General features: G+C 37.0%; 1 protein-coding gene across 1 annotated transcript in view; it reads right to left on the minus strand.

The window, feature by feature from the left end:
• Positions 1 to 10,825, minus strand: part of LINGO2 (leucine rich repeat and Ig domain containing 2) — a 1,702,561-nt gene extending 1,691,736 nt beyond the window's left edge. Inside the window, exon 1 of the mRNA XM_069090544.1 lies at positions 10,165 to 10,825. The gene's annotated coding sequence lies outside the window, so the exon portion shown is untranslated. The remainder of the gene's footprint in view (positions 1 to 10,164) is intronic.
• Between the last annotated feature and the right edge of the window lie 3,524 nt (positions 10,826 to 14,349).

Genomic DNA, 14,349 nt, shown 5'->3' on the forward strand with positions numbered 1-14,349 from the left:
TCATACATAGGAAATTGATATTTGAAACTCATTAGACCTTTCTCACTATTAGGGCAGTTTTCACAAGTATATATAGACAGTGGGCACAGGTGTGAGTTGAATATGAAGAGATGATATCTAAAATGTAAAATTAATGGATGAGGGAAGAATATACTGGGAGAAAGAGAAAGGGAGAGGTAGAAAGGGGGTAAATTATTTCACATAAAAGAGGCAAAAAAAAACCTTTTACAGGAGAAGGGAATAGAGGATATGTGAGGGGGAGTGAGTGAACTTTAATCTCATCAGAATTGGCTCAATGAGGAAATAACATACCCAAGGGGATCAGAGAATGGAGGGGTGATGGAAGGGAGGGCAGCTTGGTGGAAGTCAGAAGGAAAACACTTTTGAGGAGGGACAGGTTGAAAATAAAGAGAGAGTAGAATAAGGGGGGGCGGATAGCACATAAGGAAATACTGTTAGCAATATTTACTGAAATTATTGAAGCAAACTTCTCGGATAAAGGTTTCATTTCTCAAACATATATAACTGAGTCAAATTTATAGAAATAAGAGCCATTGCGCAATCGATAAATGATCAAAATATATGATCAGTTTTCAGATGAAACAATCAAAGTTATATATAGCCATATGAAAAAATATTGTAGCTCACTATGGATTGGAGAAACTCAGTTTAAAACAATTCTGAGGCACTACCTCACACGTATTAAATTGACTAACAGGACAGAAAAAGTAAATGACAAATGTTAGCAGGGGATGTGGGAAAAATGAGACATTAATGTACTATTGTTGGAGTTGTAAACTGATTCAAACATTCTGTAGAGAAATTTGGAACTATGCCTAGTTTTATAAAATCATGTATACCCTTGCACCTAACAATGCCACTTCTAGGTTTGTATCCCAAAAGAGATAAGCAAATAAAAAGTTAAATTACCTAAATATGCAAAAATGTTTATGGCGGCTATTTTGTAGGATCCAAGAATTAGAATTTGAAGAGATGGCCATCAACTGGAGAATGGCAGAATAAGTTGTGGCATGTGTTTATGATGGAATGCCCCTGTCGTATAAGAAATGATGAGTAGGATGCTCTCAGGAAATCCTGAAAACCCTTGCATGGACTGATGCAAAGTGAAATGTACTATGCATGAAGTAACAGCAATATTGTAAGATGATTGACTGTGAATGACTTAGCTATTCTCAGCAATACAATGATCTAAGACAACACTGAAGGATTTATGATGAAAAATGCAATCCATCCCCAGAGAAAGAATTGATGGTGTCTATATGGAAGCACACTTTTTTTCTTGAGGGTTTTTTGTCTGTTTTCATTCACGACATGACTATTATGGATATGTTTTGTAACACTACACATGTATAACCTATATCAAATTGCTTGCCTTTTCAAAGAGGAATGTGTGGGAAGGGAGAGAGAGAATTTAGAACCCAAATTTTTACAAACAAATGTTAAATTTGTTTTTACATGTAACAGGGGAAAAATAAAAGACTAAATAAAAAAAATTACCAATGTAATCTATTTTTTTCATTTACTTTATAACTATTATTAGTATATGTGAATATATGTCTTTCAAAATTTGTGAATAATAAGAGACCTCAGGAGCCATCTATTCTAAACAATACATGAAAGGAATCAATCCCTATTCTATCATGCCCATCAGGTGGTCATCTAGATGATTAGAAGACCTACAGTGAAGAAAACCCCACCTCTCAAAGAAGCCCATTCCACATTTTAGACAGCTCCAATTTAGAAAGTTTCCCTTTAAGATCTAACATAATATGACTCTTGGCAATTTCTATCCATTACTCTTGGTTCTGCTTTCTGAGGAAAAATGGATTCCAAGCTAAATTACTCCTCCATACATCAGTCCTTCAAATACTTGGTATAGATAGCATAAAATCCTTTGTATTGCCAAAGATCAATATTTTTATGAAAATGAACTTCTATCACATTTTAGGTCCCTTGCAAATAGTCATATTTTACAAACATTTGTATCTACCTGCATATTTGTGAATTGCACCATTTTTTATCCATAAAACTATTGTGAGAATCTTGTAACTATTTCATTTAATATAACTTTCCTCACTCTGATCCATCCTCTACAATACTACAATATTAATCTTCCTAAGACAGCATAATACCATGTCACTTGCTTGATGCCAAACCTTTAATAGCTCCCTATTTCTTATTAGATTAAAATAAAACCACAGCCTTTAACTCAAGACCTTTTTACAAATTGCCCAAATATACTTCTCTAGTCTCATGCTCCACTACTCTTTCTTCCATACAAAACTGTAATTAGTCGAGAATATGTTCACTGGCCCTGGGTTATACCTCTAAAATATTTTTCAAATCCCTGCTTGTTCATGTTGTTCTCCTTGTTTATAATCATGATCATAATCAATAAATATTTATTAGCTGCATAGCTTGTTCAAGGAGTCTTACAAGATGTTCAGAAGGCATGAATGGCTAAAATAGGTCCATTTCACATACAAACCTTATATTCTAATGAAAATTCTTCCTAACTATATGACTCATATTTAGTTTTCACAGTCCAACACAAAACTCTGCCTTTATAAAACTTTCATAATACAATCTAAGACATAGTGAAATCTCCCTATCCTGAGATAATAGTATTTCTTTCCTATATCACTTAGTTGGCAATAACAGATATATCTGTATCTAACAATTACATGATAATTTCATGGCTACAGTGATTTTTATGAGATGTGAATAAAAACTTGAGACTTCTCTTTTATTTTATTGTCTTGTACACAATAGGCTAAAGTTTGTTGAATAAATCCACTTAAATCAAGTAAAGTTATTCTATTTTAGACCAAGGACACCAAGTAAACTTTGCAAGACTATATTACAGAGGAGTTACTGATAGATCAATCAATCAATAAACATTTATGAAATGTCTATTATGTGTCAGCCAATATGCTAAGCAATAGTGATCTGGTGGAGGTTTCCACACTAGGAGTTTCCCTACATCAATGTCTACACAGTTTTTTTTTAAATTACTTAATTGTATATGTAGTTGAGTGGCTAACTAGATAGAGCGACAGGCCTGGAGTTAGGAAGACTCATCTTCTTGAGTTCAAACCTGGTCTCATACACTTACTAGTTGTGTGACCCTGGCCAACTCACTTAACCTTGTTTGCCTCAGTTTTCTCATCTGTAAAATGAACTGGAGAAGGAAATGGCAAACCACTCCAATTTCTGTGCCCAAAATAAAAGACCAAATGGGGTCATGAAGAGTAGGACATGAATTGAACAATTAAACAATAATAAAACTTATGGATAAGTATAGGTTTTGTAGAATAAGTATCCTAAGTACAGGAGTGATGGTGCTGAAATTAAACATATTTCTTGTTCACAAGTTTACAATTTAATTTAATTCTTGTTCACAAGTTAAATAGAGAAGGAAGCATAAACTAATTATTTGTTGTTGTTTGGTCATTTCAGTCAAGTCCAACTCTTCATGACTCCATTTAGGGATTTCTTGGTTATGGGAATCATCCAGTAAATATGTGTAAGTTAGTGGGAAGACTGCATGTAAAATCATGGCTAGAATTTTAGTTTGGGGGATTCCTATGTAAGGTTGACTTTACAAGCAAAGTTTGAAGCATATGATAAATAAAAAACTCTTTCAAATTCTCATGATGTTAAAACTTGCCAGATTATGGCTTCTCTGACTGGCTATTGAGTACAACTCCTCATGAGGACTAGCTATTGAGTTTGCCCTCATGAAGCCAACCTTTAGTAGCATAAAATATGTTAAGTAAAGAAAAGCCCAGCATAAAATTGTTACAAGATAAAGATGCTTTCCTTTTTCAGAAATGTAGTAGAATCTCAAAAACAGCATTTATCATAAGACACTATGGTCTGCTCCCTTGGTACACTAGTAGCAATACAGTTTGTATGCTAATTATTTCTCTTCATGCTGGCTTTAAGATAGACATCTTGCAGCTAACAGTAGTAACGTTATAATAGAATGAGATCCTATGAAGACACAAAATCCTTTTGTGCATCCCAAATTAGAATCTATTTCAAAACCTCTACAGTGATATACCTGGAAGATAAAGTTTACTGGAGAGATTATATTTTTACATATATTTCTGTTATGTTACAAAATTTGGGTTTGATTTTAGAAAGCCAATAATGTCCAAATTATAAGACAATATATATTATATTCTATTATACCTATAACAAATAAGTAATTTGCTATCTTTCCCAGGATCCCAGATACACATCTCATTCAATCTTACTCATTTTCCAGAGAAAATACACTTTCAGTTTACATTACAATGACCCTGAAACTCTTCGAAATTAAGTAGCTGAAAGAGCCCTTGACTTACACTGGCAAACTGTAATGAAAAGGTTCTCTCTCTGTCTCTCTCTCTCTGTCTCTCTCTTATGCTAACAAATTGATAATTTAGTAGACCCAAATGCTTTCTAATCAAGAGTTCATACAGAAATTTCTCCTCCCACAAAGTCACATTTTTTAATTTAAATATGGTGTTTTTTATAACTATTTCTCACATTTACCTTCTTAATATTGTTATCGACATATTCAGACTGCACAAAACTAGTATCGTGTGAATAAAAATGAATTGGTTGTATGGCTTAAAATTATTAAATGTTTAAAATAAACATATCAACAAGGAAAAAGTATTAAAATATTTGGTCTGAAGGGATAAAAGAATTTGACTGGTACTAACACACTCTTCACAACCATCAGGTAAGGAAGTAAATATTAATTTCTTCCAGAAACTACACATACACAAACACACACACAGGCACTTACACATATAGACCCACACATACATATTTGTCTATTGCCTTCTTAAGACAAAGTCACCAAGTTATTTTGTAGCATTTGCATATTTTTTATAATTAATATTGCTCTGTATAGTTTGGTGTTCGTGATGGAGTAATTTAAATGTACTTGTGTTCATGATGGAGCCCCAAAGTATAAGTTCCTTAAGGGCAAGGAATGCTCCCTGCTCATGCACACACAGGGCAGCCCTCCTCCACTGTATCTTCAGGACCTAAAGAGCCTCTAAGGAAATGAAAGGACATAAAGTTTTGTGCAACCTAAATTAAGGCAAATTTTATTATGCCTTTATTGTGCCTTACTCTACTTTCCCCGTTTCTAAAATATATCAAATCAAACAAAAAACACAGTTACAAATGACTTTATTGTCCAGATGGACTTTACATTTTGCCATGAAAAGCATTATATGATTTGTGTATTGCATAAAACTCGAGAGCAAATTTTCTTAAGGACTTCACCTCCATATAAATTCTATTTCTCAGACTCACAGATTTACTCTTTAGATTAGATTCTCTAATCCAAACCTGTAATTTTAGAGATGACATCCAATGAGGTTAAGTGTCTTGGCCAACATCACACAGCAAGTTAGGGAAAGATGGAGAATAAAGAACCTAGATTTCATGACTTGTAATAAATTGGATGGACTTCTTAAAACACTCTAAAATTATTTGTTCCATAGTTTTTCACTTAATTAAAAACATATAAAAAAGTAAGCAGTACAATGGAAAATTTGTAAATTTCCTCTAAACTTTTCCTTTTCTCTATTTTTATAATATAATAATTATTGCATTTATATCTCAGTTTGATGTTTCAAAGTAACTTCACATATTTAATCTAAATTTTTTTTTCCTTACTGCCACAATATGAGATTGGCAAGGCAGGTATTACTCATATTTTACAGAAGAGGGAGTTGAAGCTCATATAGTTGGAGTAAGTTGTTTAAAGAGACATAACTACTTAATGGCCAAGTTCCCACTAAAATGAGATCTTAATCTGCCTTTCCCACTTCCCCCACCTTTAATCATTCAATTAGGTTGACTTCTATTGGTGTTGTTGAGTTAGTTTTAAAGAAACTTGAAAGTTTCTTGCTCTCAAGTTGAATTGGTAGGGAGAAAGTAAAACATTAACAAAGTTTCTAAAGGATCCTGCCTTCCAGGCTAACTCAGAATCATGGAAATTTGATTCAAATATCTTGTCGAGGACTTTAGTTTCACAATTTCAGATTCAGTTTTGGACAATACGAATAAGGACAAGTTAACTGCTAAAATAGGGCACTCAAATATTTATGCCATGCATTTTAAACTGGCAACCATTTTTACTTAATAGGATGTCACCAGGTTTTTACTATTCACACTCCTACACATAGATTCAAACTGCAGAAAGGCACCTTAGATATAACTTAGTTCAAATCTCTCAGTTTACAGTTCCCAGAGCAATGCAATATCTCTAACTATACAATTGGTTTAAACCCATGGTTTAAGAGATAGTAACTATGATGATTGTTTTCTATTCACAGACCATCTTAAAGAATAAATATTTCATATTTATATCCCTTTCCTTGTTTTGTTTTTAAAATGAAATACAAGTGAATAGATCTTGCTCCTCCTGAGAATTAATAAAAAGCACAATTCTACCCTGCCACTCGAAAAACTCCCACAAGTCTTTGCTTCAAATAAAGAATATTGGGATACATACAAAGCAACCAAAATAAGCTACTTATCTCTATAATTTCCTTTTTTACTATATATTTCACCAACAAAATAAAGGTGAGGCATTACAGGAAATTATGGGGGAAATTATTCTTAACTAGTCTGCTACTTACACAAAAAGTTCTATGCAGTAACATTAAACTTGGGGAGGAACAGGAAAATAAAAGCAATTTGTATAGGACAATATTATTTTGCAGTGTTGCCCCAAATAAAGGAATTTCTGAGATTGCCTCTGTGTGTTATATACTTAACTTGCAGTCTAATGTTCACCTCTCCTCCCAATTCTCTCTTCCTTCCAGCTCAATTCTCTCCCTCCTCCTACACCCAATTTTTAGAGAACTTAATTTCTATTAACATCTGTTCAAACACCTTCCTTGGAATTTCCACAGATAGGGCCTTTCACCTCTTATTAAGGTCCCATTGCAGTTGAAAAGGGGAGTGAAGACCACAAATCACAAACTCAAAAATGAGGTTGAAAGAAAAGAAATGTTTGATTGGAAAATTATTTGAGTTTAAATACTTTAAATGATTATTTTCTCTTCATTCTTTCCTGCGATTAAATGACAAAAGAGTATATTAAATTGATAAATGTCATTGCATGTATTGACCTCCTTTCCCTGTGCATAAGGAAAGAAGTTCTTCCTAGAGTTCTTTGACAGAATATATAGAGTAAATAAAAATTTTAACAATCTATAAAATAGTCAAACCATAATTAGAGCTGAAGAAAATTAAGCTAATTTATTTGTCATATGTTTTAATTATTTATTACTTTAACTGGAATTTTCTGAGAGGTTATTGGCTTCATCATATGCATTATGGTGGTTTCAATTCTTCTAAAAATATTTTTTCAAAGAAAAAACCTCCAAAAATGGACATGATGTTACATTTTCAGCTTCAATACTGTTTTGTTTTGTTTTGGCAGTCAATGTTAAGAAACAATACTCTGTTATGAACAGTTATGAACACACATATTGTCCAGCTCTCTGATTTCCCAGGATGTCTTTCCAGAAGGGGAATTGTCCCTAAACTGAGAAATAATAGCTTTATTTTAATTAAATAGATTAGTATCCTGACAAATTGTAAGATTGCTAAAAAAAATACATTTAAAAATACAATACACCCCTTTGAGACTTAAGCATCATTTTTTCTTGACTTCTGCATAGAGGCAAATACAGTGTATCATATGAATAACAAACTTTATATTGATTTCCCTTTCACTCACATCCTCAGTTGCCTAACATTGTATTTTACAAGCATAAGCAACAACATATTGGCCTAATTTCATTTCCCTTAAGTGAAACTCATTACATAATGTTAACTGACTCATATGTATATCTTAAGAAAATACTTTAAATCAAAATATATTCATGCCATCACACCTAAACTGTAACATATGGACTTCATCTCCCAGTTGACACTTAATTAGTTTCAAATTGTTAGGTTGCATGTCTGACAATGTTTCAAAAACCTTTTAACTGGTTTGAAGCAAAGAGTGTTCCTTTTATCTGCTACATACTCCAATAGCATTGGAAATCATACACTCTACTGGATGGTGATGAAAATACACTGAAGTGTGATCTCCCTTATAATGTCTTTGGTAAATATGTCTACTCTTAATTATATGGATCAACATTTAACAAATGTTAGAACTTTATTGTTTACTAAATTTGGCCAGAATTTTAGTGTATTATTATTATTATGTAAAAGTATTATTTTGTAGAAGATTTAATATCTGTTCAAAACCCATATTTGGCAAGAGCCTGCTTAAGGAGACACTGGGATGATTACTCAGTGTAAAATGTCCACATATGGTAAGCACATACACACACCACAGTGTATTGAAAAATAAATTGTCAACTGTCTGGCAAGCACAAGGGCAGTAACACCATACACAGGATGCCTACTTTTTTGTTTGTATAATATACACACATATATACATATGTGTGATTGTATATATACATACATGTAATATATATGTGTGTGTATATATATATATATATTCGGTGGCTGTGCTCTTCAGTAGTGTAATAGATGCTGGGAAGAGGTTATTTTTGTTTTGCTGGATTTAATCAATTGCATTATGTCAAAGAAAATGTTAAATGGACTAGACTTCACTAGAAAACCTTGGTCCCAAACCTCTATTCTTCATGCTTAATTTCATTTCATCTTTCCCCTAGATGCTTAAGCTTCTTCCTATTCCTTCCTCCCCTTTCTCCACTCACAAAACTGTCCCAGTAGCTCTTCTCCCCACCCCCACCCCCAATCAGTCTCTAGGGAAAGGGAATCACCAAAATACCAGGTCAGGGGATATTGGAGGCAAGAATGCTTTATCTTCAACTAAAGGGGAATGGGAAGTGATGGGTGCGGTGCTCTACTTTCTTCACCCCACCCCAGCCCACTCACTCAAGGGATCTTTCATTCCTGTCCACTGCAGCTCAGAGATACATTGCTAGGCTTTCCTGTGCACCTCATGGCAGACCAAGCACCAAATCTTGCCTAGGGAAAACTTCCCTAAAGAAGGCATTGAAACGTTAAGAGAAAAAGGAGCAAGATCACAGATCATTCCTAATACATACAACACTGAGGTGTCTTTGACACGTCTACATGTAGAAACACACATTCTTCCCCTTCCCCACCCCCGCCCGGCGGGCTCGCAGATGAGGGCTTAGGAAAGGTAGAGGGAGAAAAGGTATAATTACCTCCAGGGGCTGCCCTTAGGTCGTGAGCCAAAAGCTGGTCCCTTCAGTGGCGCAAGAGCAGAGTTCCGATTTGGAACCTCACTAGCTTGCTTCGTGATGCCCGGAGCAGGCACTGGGAACTCCGGTGGCCTCTGTTCCTGGCCTATACTGTATTTCGCAGCCCCTGGTGCCAAGCACACCACCCCTCCAGTGCGCTAGCTCCTTTCACCCGCTTTCGCATTTCCCAGCTGCTCCCCCACCCACCTTTGGCCGCTGTACCCGATAGGGACCTCTAGCGGAAAACAAGGGAACAGCACAAGTTCCAGATGAGACAAGGAGAGGCAAGAAAGGAGAGCGCCCAAGGCTTGCAGCTTTGCGCCAGCCACCACCAGCGACGTGCTGCCCGTTATTCCTGTGCTCTACCTACCTGATACAGTTTCCCTCGGAGGGCACCCTCCAAACTCCTAGTTCCCTAAGGCAACAAGGGGATGTATCTGCAATGCTTAAAATGCTTGCTAATGCTGAGGGGGGACTCCAGGGAGAGGCAATCTTGTGGAGGAAAAAAACAATTCAGATATACACACACGTACACGACAGTGAACCCAAAGTACAGTGAGATTTACCATTTTCAATAGCTTCTAAAAGTACAATGACAAGATACGATTTTCCGCTTCCTGCCTTGCAAGCGCTTAGCCTTGCATCAGCACCATTTCCATCATGGGCAACCTCGTTTAAATTCCCACCGTAATACCTCTTCCCTCCTCCCCTCCCCCCCCCATTAGGCAATAGCACAGAAAAAAAATAAGAATTTTCCAAAATACACAAAGTTGCATTTAAAATAAAAGATACACACCTACAAAAACAAACATCTATTTTAAGTTATCCTCGCAGTGATAATTCAGGCAGCGGTATTGCTGTCTCTTACCTTGAGGCGGTGTCCTTAAAACCAAGGAGGTGGATGCAATTCACACAAATCTACTGTCTTTCTTGAGTTGCAAAAACCTCAGTTGCTTTCCCTTTTATTGTTATTAGGGAGCAGATGAGGATTAGACACCCAGAGGAGCTCAGACAGCTTTCTAAGCTTATGAAAAGCAGGATGGTGGCAAACCACATTGGCACCCTTGAAGTCTCCCCAGTCCCTCCTCTTCCAACTTGGTTTCCTATTGAATTTTCTTCTTCCCTTAAAAAAAAACAAAACACTCAAATAAATTCAGAATTAGAAAGGACAAAAGCAGACACTCTCAGCTGCTGCCACTCTTCCTCATTCTCTTTCACTGTCTTTTTATTTTTTTTCTGTTTAAGTGGCAAAATCCTCAACTCGCTGCTCCGATTTCCTGAATGGTGGTGCGAGGTGGTTGTGGGGGTGAACAGCAGATCCAAGGCAAAGCTTGAGAAAATGCCTTTTTCTGGACAGCCCGGTAGAAAAGAAGCTGCTGGCCCCTAGGAAACTTTGAAGTGAAGAAACGGCGGGCTGCAGGGAAGATCTACTGGAGGCAGCCTCGGTTGTACGTGAAAAGGAAGACGGAGAAATCAAAGAAGATAGGAGGTGGGGAAGGAGAGAGAGAGAGAGAGAGAGAGAGAGAGCGAGAGAGCAATCACTTGCTCTTGCTGTCAGCCACTCCGCTCAGGCAGCGCTCGGGCGCACATTCACACACATACATACACAGACACACACAGACACAGACACACGCAGAAACACACGCAAGCCCAGTCCTACATCGACCGCAGGCTAGCCGGATTGTGAGGGATCGGGAATTAAAAGGAAGAAAGGGGAAGAGAGAGAGGAGGACTGATGAAAAATAAATAGCAAATTGCTCCTCAGTAGTTAACATATGGCAATAAGGCAAACCCCCGACATCGTTTCAACCGTTCCATTCCCCCCCAGAAATGTTCTCTCCAGACCCCCCCCCCCCCCCCCGTGATTTCTTTCTTATAGTTATAATCCTAGTCAACTAAGGGAGGGGAGGGGAATCACTGATTCTGTGACATAACCTTTTTCCGGCCCCCTTCTACGCCTCTACCACCCTCTTCTCTCCTCGGGGATGAGTCTCTGCAGTACTTGGATCAGGAACCAACGGGCTTCCCCAAGATTTTAGTATGAAAGAACCAAGACATCTTGTCCCTGATGTCGATCCCTTTTGCCCTCCTCCTCTCCTCCTCTTTTCTTGCTTTAACGCTCCTATTACGAACCCTGATGGCGGCTTTAATATCCTCAGATGGAAAGGGCCACGGAGTGGGAGTTCCCTCCTCTTCGGTTTAGTTTATTTTCGGTAGCATACGCTTATATTGCAGGTTGGACGGTAGCAGGTGTGACCCTCCACTGGGAAAAGGGGAGGGTTTAGAGAACCTAGAGAGCCAGCCCCTGGAGCAGCCATTTCCTAGGCTTTTTGTGAGCAGAAGCAGTTAGGAACTCGGGTTTGCGCCAATACCCACTTTGCCCTCTCTGTTCTACCGCCGAGAAAGACCTTCTGGAGTGGAGCTTTGGCAGTGTGACTTCAAACCAAAGCACAATGGAGAGATCTCGCGCTCTCCTTCGCTTCTCGTGGGGACTCCGCTGCCCCCCAAAGTTGCCTTGGTACTTTGGTTTTTAAACTGGGGACTTTGGGGAAGGCTGGGTCAGACAAGGCAAACATCCTGGCCTCCCCTCACGCGCTCTTTCTCCATTTACCTAGTAAAAATAGTTATTTTACTCTCCGATGAGCGGGTGCCGCGCCTTCCAGCAAAGCATTCGCGGAGAACATTCCGCAGCATCGCGCCCCGGCCGGCCGGTGGTATTTCCTCCCTCCTCGGGATCCGAAGAGGGATTGATATGTTTCTTTGGGCGGAGGTGTGTATGTCTGCGATTGGCCTGGTCGCTGGATGCTGGGCTTTATCGTGCGAGTGGCTGTTGTTCGGAGCTTAATTGATCCTTTGAATAGGAAAGCAGGGAAGCTGCCTGGACTAGAAGAGCTAAACGAGTTTAAGCTACACTCGCTGAGAAATGACTGCAGAGTGGGTGGCTAATTACAACCACAGTAAAAGTAATGGAGCCTGGGATGGAGCGAGGAGGGGTTTGGAAAAGGGGACCGTTCTTGGTCTAATGAATATGAGGAAACAACACCAAAAGCTGTTGCAAGAAGATGAAAAAGAATTGTCCACAAGAGTTCTCTTTACTGCTGCTACACGTTGGCATCGAGAGCAGAGAAATGCTTCAGTGGGGTCAAGCAGCTGCCCCTGGGAAGAATGGTGCTTGCGGAATGCACTTATGGACTAAGACTGGGGAAAACTGCTTAAGACCCTGAATGAATGGTCCTGATGATGCATATCAGAGGAGAGACCTGCAGCATGTAACGTATCGGTGTAGCAAAAGATCTTAAACGAGGGCTAAATCATGATGCACTGATGGTCCAAGTAGCCACAGATGCTAAATCTGAAACACTTGAGGACATCTGTGTATAAAAATATGAAACTAAGAGTTTTTGAGTGTTTTTTTTTTTTAAAAGAAGTCACTTAACTGTAAGAATAGAGGACACACACACGAAGACTATGATTTAGTTGAGGATAAAACAAGACAGACAGACCATTTGAAATCAGGGAAGAATAAGGTATTTTTTCTTTTCCTGGAAGCTAATGGTTAGGTAGGCATTACATGTCTGTGAATGCTGTTTTGTCATGAATTCCTGCTTAGGTTTAATAATCAAGAATGTATTGGGAATTTTGACTTCTTGACTGATTTTCGATTGAAAATTGCTGTCAGTATGAATCAAAAACTGGAATGTACTTGGAAATTGCTTGTTTCTTCACAGGTTTTAATATCGGTATAGCTTTTATAAACTCCTAAAGCATCTTTCATTTGTTGAAATAAAATATCAGTAAAATATTTGAAACATTTGCTATTTCTGACCAAAGACTCCTTGCCAAAAATCATGCCAGTATATTTGACACATGAAAATTGATGGCATTTTTTCACCCAAAGATTGATTTGACTATTCAAAAATACTCTCAGGTCAAAGCGGGAAAGTATAAATAAGATTTTTTTAATCATTATTCTTTGGTAAGATTAAAAAATAAAATAGATGGTAAGTCATGGAAAAGTCTATTCCTGCTTTTTTTCAGATGCCTCCCAGGGGAAGAGAGTTTTTAGCTTTCTAACAAGAAAATAACAAGCATTATTGAAACATTCATTATTTTTAAATGGCTCAAATCTGTTTTACAACTTCTGGGACTTGCAATTTTAAGGGAAGACAACCACTTCCTTTAGAAGGGTTCATTTATTTTTTTTTTACCTGAAATCTTCAGTCCTATTCTATATAAAAGATATATAGCTAAGTAATAACAAGTGGGAATCTAATCTTCATTTTTCCCCCAAGATGGAGATATTCACACTTAGATTTATGGTTATTTCTTCCAGAAATGTTCACTACCCCATTCCTCTTGGAAATTCAGTCTTCATGTGTGATTTTCATGTATGATTTTTCAAGTCCCAGCAGAACAAAGTACAATAACCCTTTCTCTAAAATCCGCTATTTATCCTACCTGAAAATTTGGGTAAATATGACATGAACAATTTTTATTTAATATTTTTATTTTTATGGCAAGTCCATATGTAACAGTTTACCATGGCAAATGCTGGCTTCCATATCAAAGGCTATATCCTATTCTAGGATGTACAGCTTAGGATTTAAAAATCAATTATTGAAACAGTATGAGAATCTTGGAGATATAAAATAGATATTTAATACAAGGTTAAAATTCAATATGACAGTGACCTCTTCTTTTATCCAATGCCTCCTTCCAAAATGATAGCTAGGAAATGATATACTGCATTTTGTTCTTACCTATTCATCAGACAGCTTAGTGACTTTCAATTTTCCTTATTTTGTTTACATTTAAAATATGAACTTAAATTCAATTACTAGTATGTCTAGTTTCTCTGAAAAAAATAAAAGATTTCTATCAGGATAAAAGAAAGGAAAAAGATATACTTGTACTTGGATAAAGTGGGGCAAGTACTTTACTTTTTTTTGGAAGTAAAAGTATTTTACTAGATAATTGATACAAGTATCAGTTCTTCCCTGCCATTTGAGATTAGGAGGCATCAAAACTTCTACTTTTTAAATCTTTTGACAAA

This window comes from Petaurus breviceps, unplaced genomic scaffold (assembly GCF_028583685.1).
Source record: "Petaurus breviceps papuanus isolate PSGF00001 unplaced genomic scaffold, PetGlider_PUasm1.0 125, whole genome shotgun sequence".
In the NCBI taxonomy this organism is placed as follows: Eukaryota; Metazoa; Chordata; class Mammalia; order Diprotodontia; family Petauridae; genus Petaurus; species Petaurus breviceps.